Source organism: Meriones unguiculatus (genome assembly GCF_030254825.1).
Source record: "Meriones unguiculatus strain TT.TT164.6M chromosome X unlocalized genomic scaffold, Bangor_MerUng_6.1 ChrX_unordered_Scaffold_30, whole genome shotgun sequence".
NCBI lineage: Eukaryota > Metazoa > Chordata > Mammalia > Rodentia > Muridae > Meriones > Meriones unguiculatus.
In genome coordinates this window covers 11,675,690-11,694,951 of record NW_026843706.1, presented here as the reverse complement: position 1 = coordinate 11,694,951, position 19,262 = coordinate 11,675,690, and the positions used below count along the sequence as shown (strand labels likewise).

At 38.8% G+C, this 19,262-nt stretch overlaps 1 protein-coding gene across 6 annotated transcripts in view; it reads left to right on the top strand.

Moving 5' to 3' along the window:
• The first annotated feature begins 588 nt into the window (after nucleotides 1-588).
• Tab3 (TGF-beta activated kinase 1 (MAP3K7) binding protein 3) overlaps nucleotides 589-19,262 on the top strand; it is an 80,008-nt gene continuing 61,334 nt past the window's right edge. For 4 of the 6 annotated variants that reach the window (XM_060376758.1, XM_021627813.2, XM_021627812.2 and 1 more), the window contains exon 1: nucleotides 589-822. The gene's annotated coding sequence lies outside the window, so the exon portion shown is untranslated. The remainder of the gene's footprint in view (nucleotides 823-19,262) is intronic. The other 2 variants (XM_060376760.1, XM_060376759.1) reach the window with 1 other exon arrangement.

The following is a 19,262-nucleotide window of genomic DNA, read 5'->3' as shown; positions in this document are numbered from 1 at the left end:
TAAATGAATGACAAGAAAAAAAATGGAACTAGAAAAAGGAGTTACTTGTGTGAAAAACATGGTAACAGTTGTTTTCTGTGAGGCATAAAGTAATGTGAACCAACAGAATGAAAGCACAGCAGAGATAGGGAGGAGCAAAGGGCTGGAGGACTTCTGGGAGCATCTAAGCGTGTTTTCCACCTTGAGAGCTTATGTGGGATGCCAAGCCAGAAAAGACGCATCTTATTTTTGCCACCTAATGCTGCCAAGCCCTTTACCGGTTTCACTCCAAGTTACTCCGCCCCACACCTCAGGAGGAAACAGGTAAAAACTCTGAGGAGGGAATCTCACTTTAGGGGCAGTTCTGAGAAGGATCAGACCCACGGTCATGCGCAGATGCAGTGAATTTCACACGTAGGGCCTATTTCCGATCTAGGAGAGCGTTTGTTGTGGCTCATCTATTACCTTTCCTATGGGAACCCCGCCCTCTGGTTCCTGTGGGGAAAGCCTCGCGAGATTGCCTACGGCAGGCTCCAGTGGTGCCATCTTTGTGTCTGGCGAGCGACGGCACCCGACGGAAGCCCCGAAGGCCCTTAGGCCAGCCTCCTCCCCGAGACCGGATCCAGGAAATACGAGGCGGGCCTCAGTGGGAGGGACGGAGCGAAGGAGGAGGGAGCAAGGGGGCGGCGGCAGCGGTGGCTCACACCGGATCTGCCCTCGGCGCGCCGCGCAACGGAGGGGTGTCGGGGAATCAGTGTCCGCTCGGACCCCCCCACCCCCCGTGGCAGCCAGCCAAGGGAGTGAGGGCCAAGTGGCGGAGCTTGGAGCGGCTGCGAGGGCTTGGTGAGTGGAGGCGAGGAGGCCCAGCACCTGCTGGGGGCCAGGACTTTGGAGGTGCCCTGGGGTCGTTCTGGTGACCCCGCGCCCACGACGTTGGGCGTGTGTGATACTGCGGGTGTTTACCGGACTAGGCTCTGCCTAGGGTTAAGGACCGGGCTGCGGGAGTTCAGCGCAGGGCCTGTCGTGGCGGCAGAGCCCGCCCGGACGCCCCGAACACCCGAGGCCGAGGGGAGAGGGAGTGGCTGCGGGGGCGGGAGTTGATTTCTATCAGCGCTCGGGTGAAGGGGTTGATGCCCTTCCTCTTGGGTTCCTGGACATCATGCGGAGTGCACCTCTGTGGACAGGTCTCAAGTCCTTGTAATGCATTTGGGATTTAGGGCTCACAGAACTAAGGTTGGTTCTTCTGATGGTGTCGGGACATGTGCACAAGGTTAGTAGTGATAGTAATGGTTGTTGTGGAAGAGGTTTGCAAATAATTGTTGGCATGTGTTGAGTCAAGCTAAAACATTGCTTGCTTTTAAAGATAACATTAAACAGCCCTCTGAGGACCAACAACAGATTAGAGTTGTTCCTAGTTGGAGTTTTCTAGTTTAGGACCCTGTTTCTGTTTATAAAGTGCATTAAGTAGGATGGGTCGGTGGTAAGATGTAGAGAAGGTGAAGTAGAAGGTAGACTGCACAGTAAAGACCCAAGTTTCTACTAGAGAGGCGTTGAAATAGAAAGCATTGTCTGTACTGAACTATAACATTTAGATTTTTTTTTTTTTTGAGAAAATTTCCAGTCTGTGGTGCAAGGCAGGGATCCTCAGTTGTGTTCTTCAGTGACATTTCTCAATTTTTACCATATTTACTTATGAATCTGTAAAAGGAAAGGAATGAGTAGTATAAAAGAATAACTTGATGAACTGAGCTTGCTTAGTACTCTTTCATGGGGCGGAGGAGGGCAGTGGGGAGAGTTTCCTTTTTGCTTTATGAATGATTTGTAGGACTATAAAAGAATATGCTTCAAAAGAAAACATGATCAAGAAGTTTTTTTTTGTTTTGTTTTGTTTTGTTTTTAATGGAACTTAATCTGTATAATGTTCAATTACAAAGTACATCCTCTCCTATGGTAACCTTTTTTTTTCCCCTCAACACTGGAAGAATACAAGTACTTCTTAAATTCTACACATACATAATTTTAAATCAGTGTGTTATATGAAGTTTTATAAGTTTAGAAGTCCCCCTCTTCTTTGGCCTAGAACTGGTTTAATGACAGGAAAGTTTAGTGAAGATAGATATTAAATAGATGATTACTATGGTTATATTGGACAGGACATACTGAATGTTCAATCACCCTGAATTTTCTTCTGTTATTTGACACATTCTTTTCTTTAATTGTAGACGACCTTGTACAGTTTGTGTTGGTGCAAACTGAACTAACATTGAGTATATATAGTCACTGAGTTTGGAGGGTAGTGTGCAGTTTAATTTAATCTTTATAGTTTCTCTATGCTAAAGATAATATTCCTAGTACATAGATAATAGCATACACCTCAAGTATTATTCCGCAGCTTTCATAGCTGAAGTTCTGTGGTAGGTAAACTACAGAGCTAGAATTCATTAATATGTGTCTGAATTTAGAGCATGTGTTATTTCTACATATTCTGCCTGTGTTTATGTACTGATAAAGATTTTTTGAAAATGGATTTTTTATTGTAAAGAAACCATTCAATTCTGTTGAAGGTTTTCATGTATCTTTAACAAAAGATAATCTCAGTTGTTTTTTTTTTTTTTTTCCTTTTCAGATATGTCCATTTTCTAGACAGGTGCAGTTTGAGCTGATGTGGGAAGATTCTAAATAGCTAGTGGTGACCTATGCCTGAAATTCATGGTTTGGATAACTTCACCTTCTGTTTTAACAAAGCCAAGATACTTTAAGAGTAAATGTTATTTATTCTGATCATGGATTATATTTGAAATTGCACTACTAAAAGAAACTGGCAACTATTTACAGGGACCTCAGTTTGCTTTACAGGAGTTTTGCGGTAACATACACACAGTTACCTTCTTATACCTTGGTTCAGTCCTTGCTGTGCAATTTTGCTTTTCTTTTCATTTAGTCCCATAGTTTTAGAGTTAAATTGTGTTTTGCAAAAAAGTAAGGCCAATATTAAGACAAGTAACATCATCTCTTAAGAGCTTAGGGGTGGACAGATTTTAGATATTCCAGAGCAGTGAGTGGCTGAGCTGTGGTGAAATCATGGGGACATTTTGCAGAGTTGTTAGGTCTGTGAAGGCATCACTCTTGGCTCCCACTGGTCTCTCCAGTTAGTCTCTGGTGTGCTGTTGTGCATCTTGTCCTAGCTCTTATCTCTGTTCAAGAGAGGCCCCACATCTGGGTAGAGTTCAAACTGTAAGAACAGCCAGACAAGTTGGGGGTGGGGTGAGGAGGAAAATGACACCTATAAGTATCTTACAGCAGGTTATTTGGTCAGAGCTAACCATGTAGTTAATTATTTTTGGCTGTAAATTCTGGAAATGTTAATGCAGTTTGGGATTTTTAAAGATGTAAATTGTTTTAGGAGTCTTTGTGGAACAGCACTGTCACAGACATGGAAAAAGGATTTCTGTGTTACTAAGTGTATGTGTATGTACTGGGTATGTGTTCTGTGGAGTGTGGGGCTGGTTTAAATAACAACTTGTTATCTCGATGGACAATCTTTGGGCTGAAGGAGCAAGTTTTTAATTATAGTTGTACTCTCAAGAAAGAGTTAAATATACTTTACTTGGGAAGGTAATTACTCCTGGTAGTTGGACTATTAGAGTGGAAAATACTGACAAATAACAAAACCTACCTACAAGTAAACAGAAAGCCTTTCTGACATGATTTATATTATCACTATATTTAAAAAGTACACCAGGAAACTGTATGTATCTAGATGTTTATTTTCATACCTTTGGAATAACCACATATTAATATCATAACTATAAATACTTGCTTGTCTAAAAGTGAAATAGATATAATGAAATACTTGGAACTTTCAAACTGAATCCTAAATATTTAAGAGCATTTTTATATTTTAATTAATTGAGAATTGTATTTGCTTATTCTCCAACTCTCCAGAATCCCACTTTTTCTCTTGCTTTAAGTCTATCAGCTTCCTTCCTTTAATGATGCTGTTCCTGCCCTTCCCTTCCCTGGATCTTTTCTTTAATTCTTAGTTGACTCTGCAATCTTTTGCAAGGTGCATGAAAAGTGAAGAGGGCTGCAAAGCTTTTAAGCTAACCATCCTCCTGGTCTGAATTCTTTTGCACCAGCAGGTCAAGAGGAATATAATTAAGACCCTGTAGTCCACCAGATTGTGTCTTTAAAAGGAGAATGAGAATAACAGATTGAGGGAGGCAATGACTCTTGCTATGGTTTCTCATCTCCCTTATCCTTAACAGTCAAGAAGCTAAGATTGTAGAACAAGCCAGTGTGCTGCCTAAGTGGGCACTGTTCCCTCAACCTCTTCACTAACCACTGCACTCTCAGGCATTACACTCCCTCCTTTAAGCTGTCACCTGAACTTCTGTCCTTTTCCTAATTAGGTTTTGACTTCCTCACCTCTGTTCTCTCCCCTGACTTTTATCCTTTTTCCATGCCCTTTCTACTGCTCTGCTTTGATCAGATATTAAGAAAACTCAGACTCTTTTCTTATTGAGGGAAGATTTTGTTTTACTTCCAGGACTTAATAGGGCAGTGTTTTTTTATTTAGTACTGAGGTGGAATGCTTAAATGAGTTTTCTCATAGAACCATTGCCCACAGAGCTTGGTTTTTTTGTGTACCTCTGTTATACCTTATGGATGTTTAGACTTTCATGGTTTGGTTTACAAATGTAGCACATTGATCATTGTCTCCTGGGAAGCCCTTGTCTGAGGTTCAAATAGATGGTTTTAAAAACACAGCAAGACAGCTGTACATATGAATTCACAGTGGTGACAGCATGCAGAAGACTTGTACAAACCCAAGACAGACCAAATCCCAGCTTTGAGAGGGGAAATTGGGCAGTTCTTAGCTGTTTGGGGAGGTAAAGTTAGTTTTCTCTAACAGTAGACCCTGGTAAACTGATCACACTCCAGTAATATTTGAGCAGCACAAATTGGTTTTGATAGGATTTTTTTTTCAAGGACATGAATTTGGGAAGGGCGGAGAGTCTGGGAAGAGCTGGTAGAGGGAAAGTGAGTATGATTAAAATCGTTGTTTGAAAAAACTCAAAAACTAATATGTTAAAATTGCCTTGTGTTTCAGAATCGTTGGAGGTTACCTGCTTTTCGTGAGACTAGTAGGTAGCCCAGCTTTGATTATCCAAGTTTAGTGTGGTTACGCTGATGAGATGGATCTTCTAGGAAATAAACTGATAAAGGTTTTTTTTTTTTTTTTTAAGTCTGTAGTCTTTAAAAATATTTATTTGTATGTATGGGTGTTTTGCCAGTGTGTATGTCTGTGCATCACCTGCTGATGTTGACCAAAAGAGGCCATTAGATCCTCTGTGATTGAAGTTACAGAAGGTTATCAGATGCCATGTAGCACAGGGAATTGAACTTGGGCTCCCTGGAAGAGCAGCTTATGCTCTTAACCACTGAGCCGTCTTTCTAGCCCCCTGATAGGGTCTTTTAGGGTATCAATGAAAGTTTTCTGAATTGGGGTACACATTTTGAAATAAATAGTATACGTTTGTTTCATCTCAGTTGAATGTTTGTCGTTAAAGCAGATATTATGGTGGTGGTAGAACAACAGAGCTCCAGATTATCATGAAAGGAATATCTTGTTTGCACTATTTCTTTTTGATGGTTTGAAACTTTCCAAAGGCACCAGCCATTTTGCTGTTATTTACTCTAATCAATGGGGACAGTGTGTTTTAAAACCTTTAAAGGTTTATGAGTCTGTAGTGATATATGGTGTAACTCTTTGTGGTATTCAAACAATTCTGTGAGAGAGTTCAAAGTGTAAAAAGCAAAACCAATTTTATTTTGTACTTGTTCTCCATAAATATATTTAATGTTAGTTTGCTTGAAGAAAATAGTCCCAATAAAAGGCAAGATAAGGCTTTAAAGGTTGTTCCAGGTCATTTTTGTTTGAAAACTGAATTTCAGTTTGCACTTTCTGTTCATTTTAAGTTTACCAAATTCTCTAATTACAGAGTATTATGGTAAAACAAAACAAAACGAAACAAAAAAACCTCTGCAGGCAAAACTCTCAAACAACTAGATCTTTTGACACAGACTAGTTCTGTATTTTGGGGCAAATTGCTTAATCTCTGACCTGTTTCCTCAGTTTTGAAATGAGGATAATGTGGTATTTACCTCATGAGGATTAAATGGACCAGAGGATATATTATGTTTAAAGTATGACTAGCCATGGTACATGTACAAAAGAATTGTTTTTGTAAGTAACATTGTTATTGTTGTTAATACTTTTAGCTTCCCTCTGAGATAATAGCCTTTCTGTTTTGGTAGGAGTGGTTGTAAAAGATGTCTTTACTTCTTGATAGTAACATTTAAAGCCAAAGCTTGTGGAGGAGCCTGGGCTAGCTGTATAATAACTGCCAGATCTACCTACAATTGGTCATAGTTCAGGAAACTTATAGAATATTAATTTTTTTTCTGTAGTCCTATTTCTATTATGGTAAGTATAAAGAACTGTGCCTTTTTGATGTATGAGCAAAATAGGATTGAGTAACTACAGTTTCTTCATTAAAACTTAATGATATTGGTACCTTTAAAGCTAGAATCTGTAGAAAACGAGTCTCCATTTCTATAAAGCCATTTTTTTTTTAAATTGAAATCTACACCACTTTCCCACAGGGATAAAAATAATGTATATGGTGTTTTGTTTCTCAGTCCAGTTCAGCATATCTGAATTTGAATATTGATAGTACTGTAAAAGCTAACTTTGTCTATCACAATATATTAGCAAAAACATGCATGCAGAATACCAGGTACTAAAAGAGTATGGATGTAGCCTTGTAGAAAAGACAGTGGGATCCTCCCGCTGCATGAGAAGCCAAGACACAGCATTCCTTGAGGAAGAGCTTCCTTTTCTGGTAGAGGTTGAGGATAGGGTAAGAAGTGGCAAGATCCATTTTTTTCTGGCTTATGTTCTCAAAAGACTGTAGTGCCTAGTAAAGTGGCTGTGACCATAGACTGCATCCAGGGAGCCTGCCTTCAAATCTGTTCTACTTCTGACAGAATGTCTCATCTATATAGTATAAGTAAAGTAGCACTCTCTTTACAAGGGTTGTGGAAATATTAAATGTGTTGGTAATGGATGAAATGCACACAGCCGTGTCTTGCTTGAAGGTGGGTTTGTAAGAAATGTTATGTACTCATCTTTGTTAAACTTTACTGTTTTAGAATGTCTAGAACACCCTGCTCTACTTAGTTGTCTACTCTGGTGTACCTTAAATAGGATTATTTTTTTCCCACCTAAAAGTAAGATTCTTTTCTTTTTTCCACAGAAGAATGAATTTAGATTTTTCACTTTTATTTCAATTCAAATTGAGATGAGTTTTTGTTTGTTTGTTTGTTTGTTTGTTTTTTGGCCTTTTGAGTTTGATTGTATAAAGTTAGGAAAATAACTAGCATTTAAAGATTCTTTCCTGGGGGCTTGCTGTTATATCTCCACCTTATTGCCACCCTACCCCATGCCATTGGCTGGTTTTATTATTATTATTTTCTTTGAGACAGGGTTTTTATGTGTCGCCTTGGCTGTCCTGGACTTGCTTTGTAGACCAGGCTGGTCTTGAACTCACAGAGATCCACTTGCCTCTGTCTACCTGAATGCTTGAATTACAGGCGTGTGCCATGCAAGGCTTAGAGACTTGCTTTATAAAGGACCTGATCACCTCAAATGCACCCTAGCACCTTTCTATAGCAAAGTAGCACTTAGTATGTCCTTTACATTCCTTATCTAATAGCAAGGAATCTCACAGAAATCTTTAAATGTTTTAGTGTACACAGGTAAAGGGATGACCTTCCTTACTGCACACACAATAAAGGAAACTCTGAGTCCCAGGCCAGCCTGTACTAGAGGGAGATTCTATTTAAAAACAACAACAAAAGAGAGATGGCTCAGTAGGGAAAGTCTTTGCTGTGCCAGTGTGAAGAGGACCTGACTCCAAATTTCAAACCTACATAAAGCTGGGTGCCAGACCAACAAGGTAGCTCAGTGCGCAAAAGCTCTTGCCGTGCATGCCCAACCATCTAAGTTAGATCCTCTGGACCCATGTAAAGGTGGAAGGAGAGAACTAACTATACAAAGTGGTTTTTAGACCTTCATAAGCATGCTGTGGCAGATACACACACACACACACACACACACACACACACTAAACAAACATACAAATAAATGATTTAAAAATCTTTAAAAAGTCTGTTTTATAGCTTTACCTCACCGTCTGTTGAGGCCTGAGGTGAATGTGGAAACTTGCTTATGTCCAATTGAGGTATAAATTTCTCAGATTTTAGTACCTTTTGCAAAACCATTTATTATTTATCCATTTATTTTTGCTTTGGAACAATTACTACCCTTTTTCTGTCCCAAGATGTCATGTTGCGTTTACTCATTACATAGGTATTATTTTACATGTATCTATCTCTTTTGTGTGTGTGCACACCACAATATTTGTGTGGAGATCACAGGATATAATGTAGGACTCCAGAACAACATGTGAGACTCCATATTCTCCTTCCATATGTGACTTCCTTGGGTTTGAATTCAGATTGTGAGGTGTGATGGAAGTGCTTTTACTCATTGAATCATTTCACTGGCCCCATTTTAAACTTTCTGCATTTGTATCATTGATGTCTCCATTTTGTTAGTAAAACAAAACAAAACAAAACGAAAAAACCCAGTCTATTACCATAAAACCATTTTGTGATTTATTCTTCTGTTTCATACAGGTCCTGAGAGGCCAGGTTTTTTACTCTATGGCTAGCAAAGCCAGAGATTCATCCTGGCACTGAACTTTATAGTTTGAAATAAAAGGTGAGAGTGCTGTGATAGTGAAATGAACCTCGTTGGATTTGTAGTTGAGACTAAGTGCTTTTAAAAGTATTTCTATAAGATTAAATGGGCTATTTGTATTGTTGATGTTTGATCATTTTAGCTTCAGAGTGAGAAGGCAGTCCTTTAAAATCATAAGCAAGCTCATTTGTGGACATAGATGTAAACTTGGAAGAACTGGAGAATTTAACTTTTTATGAGTTATGATTTAATAACAAACTAATATAATCACTTAATGTCAGCAAGGTAACACATTTGAGTGTTTATAGGAGCTTTTAGAAAACCCATGGTTTCAATTTGTGACCATGATTGAATTTTTTTATTAAACATTTTAGTCAGGAATGCCATATATGGACATTCCATTATTCTGAATTTTCAAAATGCTTTAATTTTGATGTTAAAGTCATTATGGTGTAAAGAGAAAGTTATCTAGTAGGCTGCACATCACAGACTTTACAGAGTCTTATCTACTCTGCCACAGAAATAACTTGGCTATTACCCATGGATGGCAAAGAAAATAATTTTGGCTTGGTTGGATGAAAATGTTGCAAATGAATGTGGTATTATGGAGAGACATTCCCAGTAATTCTCTTACTATGTGGAAATCCCTTAGAGCTTAGCAAATTGGGAAGGGGAAATTGTGGTTCAGTAATTTCAGTTGTTTTATACTTACTCAGATCTTTTACTAACTTGGGACAAATCATCTAACTTTAATGGACCTTGGTATCTTTATTTGTAAAATTAAGGGATTTGACTAGCTTTGGCAATCTTTCAACTTCCAAGATTTAAAAAATACTCTTAGCAGAAAGCTACAAGATAGTTCTAGATATTTATGAACCAGCACGTGTCACTGTAGTTAGACAGAAGTCAATTTATTCTATTCAACTAGTTTCCAGCTACTATTTTTGGTTATTAGCATATTACTCTTGAAATGATAGTTATTTGAATTTTGTGTTTTGATCTGAAACACTGGACTAAAAGAGTTTTTTGTTGTCATAATCTTTAAACAATTTTGAAAACGCTATTCTTTCAACTAAAAGACATTTTACCCAGCTTTAATAGAAAGTACACCTTATCAATAGTGAACAACTCAGTGAATTTCCATAAGTCAAGCACACATTTGTCCATCAGCCCCAGATCAATAAAACTGAGTATCATAAACAATTGTGAAGACTTGCCTACCATGCCATACCACCTGCTGTTTTCTTGACTTTGACCACCACAGACCAATTTTGCCAGCTTTTGTATTTTATATGAATGGAATCAGGTTGTAGTCTTGCTGTCTGATTTCTTTGCAGTATTATAGTGAATGAAAAAGGAATCAGTGCGTAACTGTAGACAAGTCTTTTTGCTGTATACTTCCTTGTGTGAATATATCACTATGTATTGCTGATGGATATTGTTGAAGTACAAGTGTTTGAGAGAGTCTTGGTTGTCTTGGAGTAGGCAGATTTCTTAAACAAGGTTCCCTTAGTGCTGAGATTATAGGAAAAACCAGAGTTTTCTTGAAATACTGACATTTAATCATTTTCTTACTTTTGAAACAGGGTCTTAGTATGCAGCTCTGGCTGTCCTGGAACTTACAGAGATCCACTTTCCTCTGTCTCCCAGTGTTGGGATTGTAGGTAGGCACTACAATGCCAAGCTTAATACACTTAAAAAATCTTTAAAAACTTTTTATCATGCAAATTTCAGGGAGAGTATTGATATTTTAGCTAACTGTTCTAGTTGGAGGTTTGTGCTTTCATAACTCTCAGGTAGTATTTCTTCAGAAACTGTCATATACACCTTGTCTCTTGTCACATACTCATTTGAAGAAATACAAATGAAGAACTACAATTATGTGCTGGAAATGAGCCCTTGCTGGTTACAAATACATTGTGTCACTCTGTAATATGCCATGCCATTTTTTCACGAATCTTTTCAGAAATAAAAGTTCTCATTTTTAATGTTAGTATTTTTTTTTTATGTTTAAAGTACACAGAGATTTCCGTTTAAGCCAGTCTTTCTTATTCTATGATTATAAAGATATTTTTTCTCATCTGGAAGCTTTGTGGTTCTGATGTTCACACAAAGATCCGGTGATTACCTGAAGTTGATTGTTTTCTGTCCTTTTCTCCATATGGATAGCAAGATGTCCCAGCACATGGTTTTCCATACTATTGAGAAAAAATAAATATGCATATGTTATGGTTCTGTTTCTGTGTTCTCTGTTCTGACACTACACTGTCTTGTTTATTTTAACATCATACTATGTCTCAGTAGTCAGTAGAACAAGTTTTCCACCTTGTCCTCAGAACATCTTGATTGTTCTCAGCTCTTTGCACATTCATATGAATTTTAGTGTCATGTTTCATGGACATGCATTTGCATGCAGTCTGTTAATGCTTTGATTATGATTATGTGGACCCTAAAGAACATTTTGTGAAGGAATAACATCTTTGTTTTCAACTTTATGAACATAGAACATTATTCTATTTTTTCTTTATGATATTTATAACATTTTCTAGAAACTTTTGTTTTTAGATATTTGATATTTTCATGTTAGCATAAGTGCTTGTAGATTTTATTTTGTTTATATTTTTATGCCTACATATAACCATTTTATGCTTACCTATAATCATTGTGTTAAACTTTTATTACCTTTAGTACTTAATCTTTGGAATCTTTTACTAGGTAGTTAATCATCTGCAAATAAAGAAAATTTTATCTCTTCCTTTCAAATTGCTTTATATGATTTTTGTGTTATTAGTGAGTACCAGTTTCATTCTGTTTCTCAAAGAAAAAACATTTCCAATTTCTTCAGTAACTAAGATACAGCTGTTTAATTTTTTTTTCCTAGCCTTTATAAGAATAAAGAAGCTTTGGTTTATTCTTAGATTGGTAAATGTTTATATTATGAGTGATGGGATCTCATCAGGTGCTCTTCCTGACAAAATAACCGTATCATTTTGACCCTCAAATCAAAATTATTGATTACAAGTTGGTAAAATCAAGTTTATAACCCAGCTGGGTCAACAAAACATTTTTTTACATTACTTAGGAATTTTAGATCTTTGTTCATGAGCAAGATTGCCATGAATTACAAGTTTTTCTCCTACTATTTTTGACAGATTTTGAGTTTTATATAATTACTTAAGGTGTGTTCTTTTTAAACATTCTCCATAAGAGTTTTACACCTCGTTTTATCTTATTTATTTATTTATTTATTTATTTGGTGCATGCTAGAATTCAGTAGTGAAACCAATTAGATACAGAGTTTTCTTTATGGGAAACTTCAGTCACAAGTTCAATTTTAAAATCTGTATTAGTAGGGACTGGGAACTTGTTTGGTAGAGTGTTTAATTATTATGCATGGAGCCCTCTGTTCAATCACTAGCAGTACATAACTGAGAAAGGTACTTCCTGCCTGGTATCCCTCAGTTGGGAAGTGGAGTCAGGAGGACTCTCATGGTCAAGGTCATTCTTGGCACATGAGTGCCAAGTGATCTAGGGCTAGGTAATCACAATCCTGGTCCTTATAGCTCTAGTTCTCTCTCCTCCTTTGATTCTTTTTATATTAGTTTTCTCTTTCATTTTTTCAAATATCACATATTCATCTTTATTATCTCTGAAATTACTGTAGCATTTCCAGCATGTGTCTGGTGACACTTTTACCTCCCTACTGTTTGGAGCAAGTACATGGCAGCCCTTTAATTCTGTTCTTTATCTGTCTCCTGACATTTTTGCAGTTGTTTTGTAATTTTATACACATTTTTAACTCTGTGGGTACAATTGTTTTGTGATGTCACTCATACTTGCATACCCTTTGCATATGTAGCACTTCTTGGGTACTTTTTGTTTGACCTTATTTTTATTTAGGATTGGCTGGCCATATTTTCTGCTTTTATTTATGAATGTGTTTCAGTTTCGTTTTTTAAATTAAATTTAATTTTATTAATTACACTTTATTCACTTTGTATCCCCCCATAAGCCCCTTCCTCCTCCCCTCCCAGTCCTACCCTCCCTCCCTCTTCTTCACGCATGCCCCTCCCCAAGTCCACTGATAAGGGAGGTCCTCCTCTCCTTCCTTCTGATCTTAGTTTATCAGATCACATCAGGAGTGGCTGCATTATCATCTTCTGTGGCCTGGTAAGGCTGCTCCCCCCTCAGGGGGAGGTGATCAAAGAGCAGGCCAATTATGTTAGAGGCAGTCCCTCTTCCCATTACTATGTAACCCACTTGGACACTAAACTGCCATGGGCTACATGGAGGTTCTAGGTTATAATTGTATTGTGTGTGTGTGTGTGTGTGTGTGTGTGTGTGTGTGTGTGTGTATGCGTGTGTGCACGCGCCCATGCCCATGCCTGCATGTGTGCTGCATGTGTTTTCTTGCGCACATGATCCTGGCCACTTTTTAAATATATTTTTTTATCTATTAAAATTTATTCACTTTGTATCCTAGCGATAGCACCCTACATCATCCCCTCCCAATCCCGCCCTCTCTCACTCCCTCATCTCCTCCCATGCCACTTCCCCAGTCCACTGATAGGGGAGGACTTCCTCCCCTTTCATCTGACACTAGCCTATCAGATCTCATTAGGACTGTCTTTCAGGACATAGTCTTCTTCTGTGGCCTGGTAAGCCTGCCACCCCTTGGGGAGGTGATCAAAGAGCCAGCTACTGAGTTCATGTCACAGACAGCCCCTGTTCCCCTTACAAGGGCACCCATTTAGACACTGAGCTGCCACAGGCTACATTTGTGCAGGAGTTCTAGGTTATATCCATGAATGGTCCTTGGTTGGAATATCAGTCTCAGAAAAGACCCGTGGGTCCAGATGGTCCAGATTTTTTGGTTCAGTTGTCCTCCCTGTGGATCTCCAGACCCATGCAGGTCTTTCTATCTCCCCCTTCTTTCATAAGATTCCCTGCACTGTGCCCAAACTTTGGCTATGAGTCTCAGCATCTGCTTTAATACCCTGCTGGGTAGAGTCTCTCAGAGGCCCTCTGTGGTAGGCTCCTGTCTTGTTCCTTGTTTTCACTCTCTTTTGATATCTATCCCATTTGCCTTTCTGAATGAGAATCTTACCCAGGGCCTTCCTTGTTTAGATTCTTTAGGTGTACAGATTTTAATATGTTTATCCTATATTTATGTCTAATATCCACTTATGAGTGAGTATATACCCTGTGAGTCATCTTTCTGCTTCTGGGATACCTCACTCAGGATGATCTTTTCTAGTTCCCACCATTTGCCTGCAGATTTCATTGTTTTTAATTGCTGAGTAGTATTCCATTGTGTAGATGTACCACAATTTCTGTATCCATTCCTCAACTGAGGGGGCATCTGGGTTGTTTCCAATTTCTGGCTATTATAAATAAAGCTGCTATAAACATGGTTGAGCAAAAGTCCTTGTTGTATACTTGAGCATATATTGGATATATGCCTAGGAATGGTATAGCTGGATCTTGAGGTAGCACTATTCCTAATTGTCCAAGAAAATGCCAAATTGATTTCTAAAGTGGTTGTACAAATTTACATTCCTACCAGCAATGAAGGAGTGTTCTCCTTTCTCCACATTCTCTCCAGCATGTGTTGTCACTTGAGTTTTTAAACTTAGTCATTCTGATGGGTGTAAGGTGAAATCTCAGGGTCATTTTGATTTGCATTTCCCTGATGACTAAGGACGTTGAACATTTCTTTGTTTCTCTGCCATTTGATATTTCTGTATTGAGAATTCTGTTTAGCTCTGTACACCATTTCTTTTTATAAAGATTAGTTTCATTATTTTTTTTCCTTTATTGATTATACTTTATTCATTTTGTATCCCCCGTGGTTCTCTCCCTCCTCCCATCCCAATCCCTCCCTTTCTCCACCCTGCATGCATGCCCCTCCCCAAGTCCACTGATAGGGGAGGACTTCTTTTCCTTGCTTCTGACCCTAGTCAATTAGGTCTCATCAGGAGTGGCTGCATTGTCTTCTTCTGTGGCCTGGTAATGCTGCTTCCCCCTCAGGGGGAGGTAATTAAAGAGCAGGCCAATCAGTTCATGTCAGAGACAGTCCTTGTTCCTATTACAATGGAACCCACTTGGATACTGAACTGCCATGGGCTACGTCTGTGCAGGGGTCTTAGGTTATCTCCATGCATAGCCCTTGGTTGGAATAGCAGTCTCAGGAAAGATGCCTGTGCTCAGATTTTTTGGTTCTGTTGCTCTCCTTATGGAGTTCCTGTCCTCTCCAGATCTTACTGTTTCCCACTTCTTTCCTAAGATTCCCTGCACTCTGCCCAAAGGTTGCCCATAAGTCTCAGCATCCACATTGATAGTTTGCAGGGCAGAGCTTTTCAGAGGTCCTCTGTGTCAGGCTCCTGACTTGTTCCCTCTTTTCTCCTTTTTTAATTGGATTACTTGATTTGTTGCTATTCAACTTCTTAAGTTCTTTATATATTCTGGATATTAGCCCTCTGTCAGATATAGTGGTGGTGAAGAGCCTTTCCCAGTCTGTAGGCTGTCGTTTTGTTCCGATGACAGTGTCCTTTGCTCTAGAGAAGTTTTTCAGTTTCATGAGGTCCCATTTATTGATTGTTGCTCTTAGAGCCTGTTGTGTTGGTGTTCTGTTCAGGAAGTTGTCTCCTGTGCCAGTGAGTTCAAGGCTCTTTCCTACTTTGTCTTCTAACAGGTTTAGTGTGTCTGGTTTTATGTTGAGGTCTTTGATCCACTTGGACTTTAGTTTTGTGTGGGGTGATAAGTATGGATCTATTTGCATTTTTCTACATGTAGACATCCGGTTTGTCCAGCACCATTTGTTGAAAATGCTGTCTTTTTCCACTGAATGGTATTGGCATCTTTGTAAAAAATCAGGTGTCCATAAGTGTGTAGGTTTATTTCTGGGTCTTCTATTCAATTCTGTTGATCCACCAGCCTGTTTCTATGCCATTACCATGAAGTTTTTATTACTCTTGTTCTGTAGCACTGCTTAAGATCAGGGATGGAGATACCTCCAGAAGATCTTTCACTGTAGAGGACTTTTGTAGCGATTCTGGGTTTCTCGTTATTCCATATGAAGTTTAGAATTCTTCTTTCAAGGTCTGTAAAGAATTGTGCTGGTATTTTGATGGGAATTGCATTGAATCTGTAGATTGCTTTTGGTAAGATGGCCATTTTCACTATGTTAATTGTGCCAAGCCATGGAGATCTTTCCATCTTCTGATATCTTCTCTTTCTTTCTTCAGAGATCAGAAGTTTTTTGTTTTTTTTAATTTTTATTTTTTAATTACACTTTATTCACTTTGTATCCTCCCATAAGCCCCTTCCTCCTCCCTTCCCAGTTCTACCCTTCCTCCCCATTCTTCATGAATGCCCCTCCCCAAGTCCACTGATAGGGGAGGTCTTCCTCTCCTTTCTTCTGATCTTAGTCTATCAGATCTCATCAGGAGTGGCTGCATTGTCATCTTCTGTGGCCTGGTAAGGCTGCTCCCCGCTCAGGGGGAGGTGATCAAAGAGCAGGCCAATCAGATTATGTCAGAGGCAGTCCCTCTTCCCATTAGAATGTGACACACTTTGATACTAAACTGCCATGGACTACATCTGTGCAGGGGTTCTAGGTTATATCCATGCCTGGTACATGGTTGGAGTATGAGTCTCTGGGAAGACCCCTGTGTTCAAATTTTCTGGTTCTGTTGCTCTCCTTGTGGGGTTCCTTTCCCCTCCAGATCTTACTATTTCCCACTTCTTACATAAGGTTCCATGCACTCTGCCCAACAGTTGGCCATAAGTCTCAGCATCTGTTTTGATAGTCTGCAGGGCAGAGCCTTTCAGAGGCCCTCTGTGGCAGGTTCCTAGGATGTTTCCTGTTTTCTTCTTCTTCTGATGTCCATCCTCTTTGCCTTTTGGAATAGGGATTGAGCGTTTTACTCAGGTTCCTCTCTCTTGATTAGTTTCTTTAGATGTACAGATTTTAGTAGGTTTATCCTATGTTATATGTCTATATGAGTGAGTATATATTCTGTGTGTCTTTCTGCTTCTGGGACAGCTCACTCAGGAGGACCCTTTCCAGGTCCCACCATTTACCTCCAAATTTTATGATTTCCTTATTTTTCATGGCTGAGTTATACTCCCTTGTGTAGTTGTAGCACGGTTTCTGCATCCATTCTTCAGTTGAGGAGCATCTGGGCTGTTTCCAGCTTCTGGCTATTACAAATAAGGCTGCTACAAACATGGTTGAGCAAATGTCCTTATTGTGTACCTGAGCCTTTTTTGGATATATGCCTTGGAGTTGTATGGCTGGATCTTGAGGAAGTGCTATTCCTAGTTGTCTGAGAAAGCGCTAATTTTGATTTCCACAGTGGTTGTACAAGTTTACATTCCCACCAGCAGTGGAGTAGATGCTCCTTTCTCCACAACTTCTTCAACATGTGTTGTCACTTGAGTTTTTCATCTTGGCCATCTGATGGGTGTAAGGTGAAATCTCAGGGTCATTTTGATTTGCATTTCCCTAATGGCTAATGAGGATGACCATTTTTTTAAGTGTTTTTCTGCCATTCGATATTCCTCTACAGAGAATTCTCTGTTTAGCTCTGTTCCCCATTTTTTAATTGGATTACTTGGTTTGCTGCTTTTCAGCTTCTTTAGTTCTTTATTTATACTGGATATTAGCCCTCTGTCAGATAAAGGGTTGGTGAAGATTCTTTCCCAATCTGTAGGCAGTTGTTTTGTTTTTATGATGGTGTCCTTTGCTTTACAGAAGCTTTTCAGTTTCATGAGAGACAAGAAGTTTATTTCATACAAGTCTTTGACTTGCTTTTTTAGAGTTACACCAAGGTAGTTTATGTCGTTTGTGGCGGTTATTAAGGGAGTTGTTTGCCTGATTTCTTTCTCAGCCCATTTGTCTTTTGTATACAGCAAGGCTACTGATTTTTTTTTTAGTTAATTTTGTATCCAGCCTCTTTGCTGAAGGTGTTCATCAGCTGTTGTAGTTCCCTGGTAGAATATTTGGGGTCACTCATGTGTACTATCATATCATCTGCAAATAGAGATACTTTGACTTCTTCCTTTCCAAACTGAATCCCCTTGATTGCCTCTATTTGTCTTACTGCTCTAGCAAGAAGTTCAAGAACTATGTTGAAGAGATATGGAGAGAGTAGTCAGCCTTGCCTTGTCCCTGATTTCAGTGGGATTGGTTTAAGGTTCTTTCCATTTATTTTAATTCTTATGGCCTCACTGACTTTACAATTTTATTGTTTTATGCTTTTTTTTTTGCCCTGTAAATTCTGATATCAAGACCCTGTGACTCATGTCCTAAGTTACAGTTAAGAGATGATTCTTTGCTATCCTGTTGTCACTGACCCTCAAGCTAGTCTACACCTAGAGTATTATTTTACTGGCTGTGAGATTTACCAGTTTTAGTGCCGTGTTAGAAAGCTTGCTGTGTTATTCTTCCCTTTTATCTCTGCACGCATCACCCCTTTCCTGTGTCCAGTTCTAAAGAAGCTGTCTCTCTGCTTTCCATTACATTTGTCACCTTTGTGGTTAAACTCAGACTTCCCACTTACTGCATTTATGAATATCTTCTGTAATCTTTCTTTGTTTGCTTTTTCAGCCACTCTTACTGGAATCTTAGCCAAAATCCTGTTTGCTCTATCCTTCTGAGTTAACAAAGCCAAAATCTGAGCTGTTTCAGACCTCTGTCCCAGGAGTAGTGAACACTTCTGTATGTATGGGTGGTGCTAGCACTTTGAAGTATCTCTCACATTTTGTTTTCACCTCCTATTCTATGGCAGTCTTGAAAAGTTATTGTTGTTACTCCTGTTATTTGTAGTATATTCAACTTCATGACATTTGGTTCCTGCAGTTCTAAGATATGAGTATGCCATCTCCTCCAATTGTGTTTCTGTTCTTTCATGACATAATTTTTCTTTATCCCTGTTTAAGTATTCTTTTTGGGGATATGCACATTAATTTGTTTTCTTCCATGTTCCACTCATAAATCACTTATGTTTAAAAGTGTTGAAAGAACTCTGACTTGTACCAAATCCTTTTGAATATACTGCTTTGGTAGTTTTCCATGCCCCCCCTTTTCTTTTAATAATGAATGTTTTCTGTGGTCTACTTTGGTTATTTTCCTTCAGCAAACTTACTTCACTGAATCCATTTCTCCCTTCCATGAACTTCTTTCAAGTAGCATAAAAAGTGTGCTACATTTCACTAGCTCAAGAGAATCAGGGTATGGAGTCTGTACTTTAGTGCCTCATCACTTACTGCAAGTTTATTTGAGAAATTCATATGTGAGTACACTGTACTTTTATCATTCCCACCCCTCCAACTCCTCCATTAAATTCATGGCCTCTTTTATAATTATTGTTGTAATTTATAGACATGCATGTGCACAAATATCTGTAAGTGCTTGAATGTGCATTGCTTAGGGCTGACCAATTAGAAT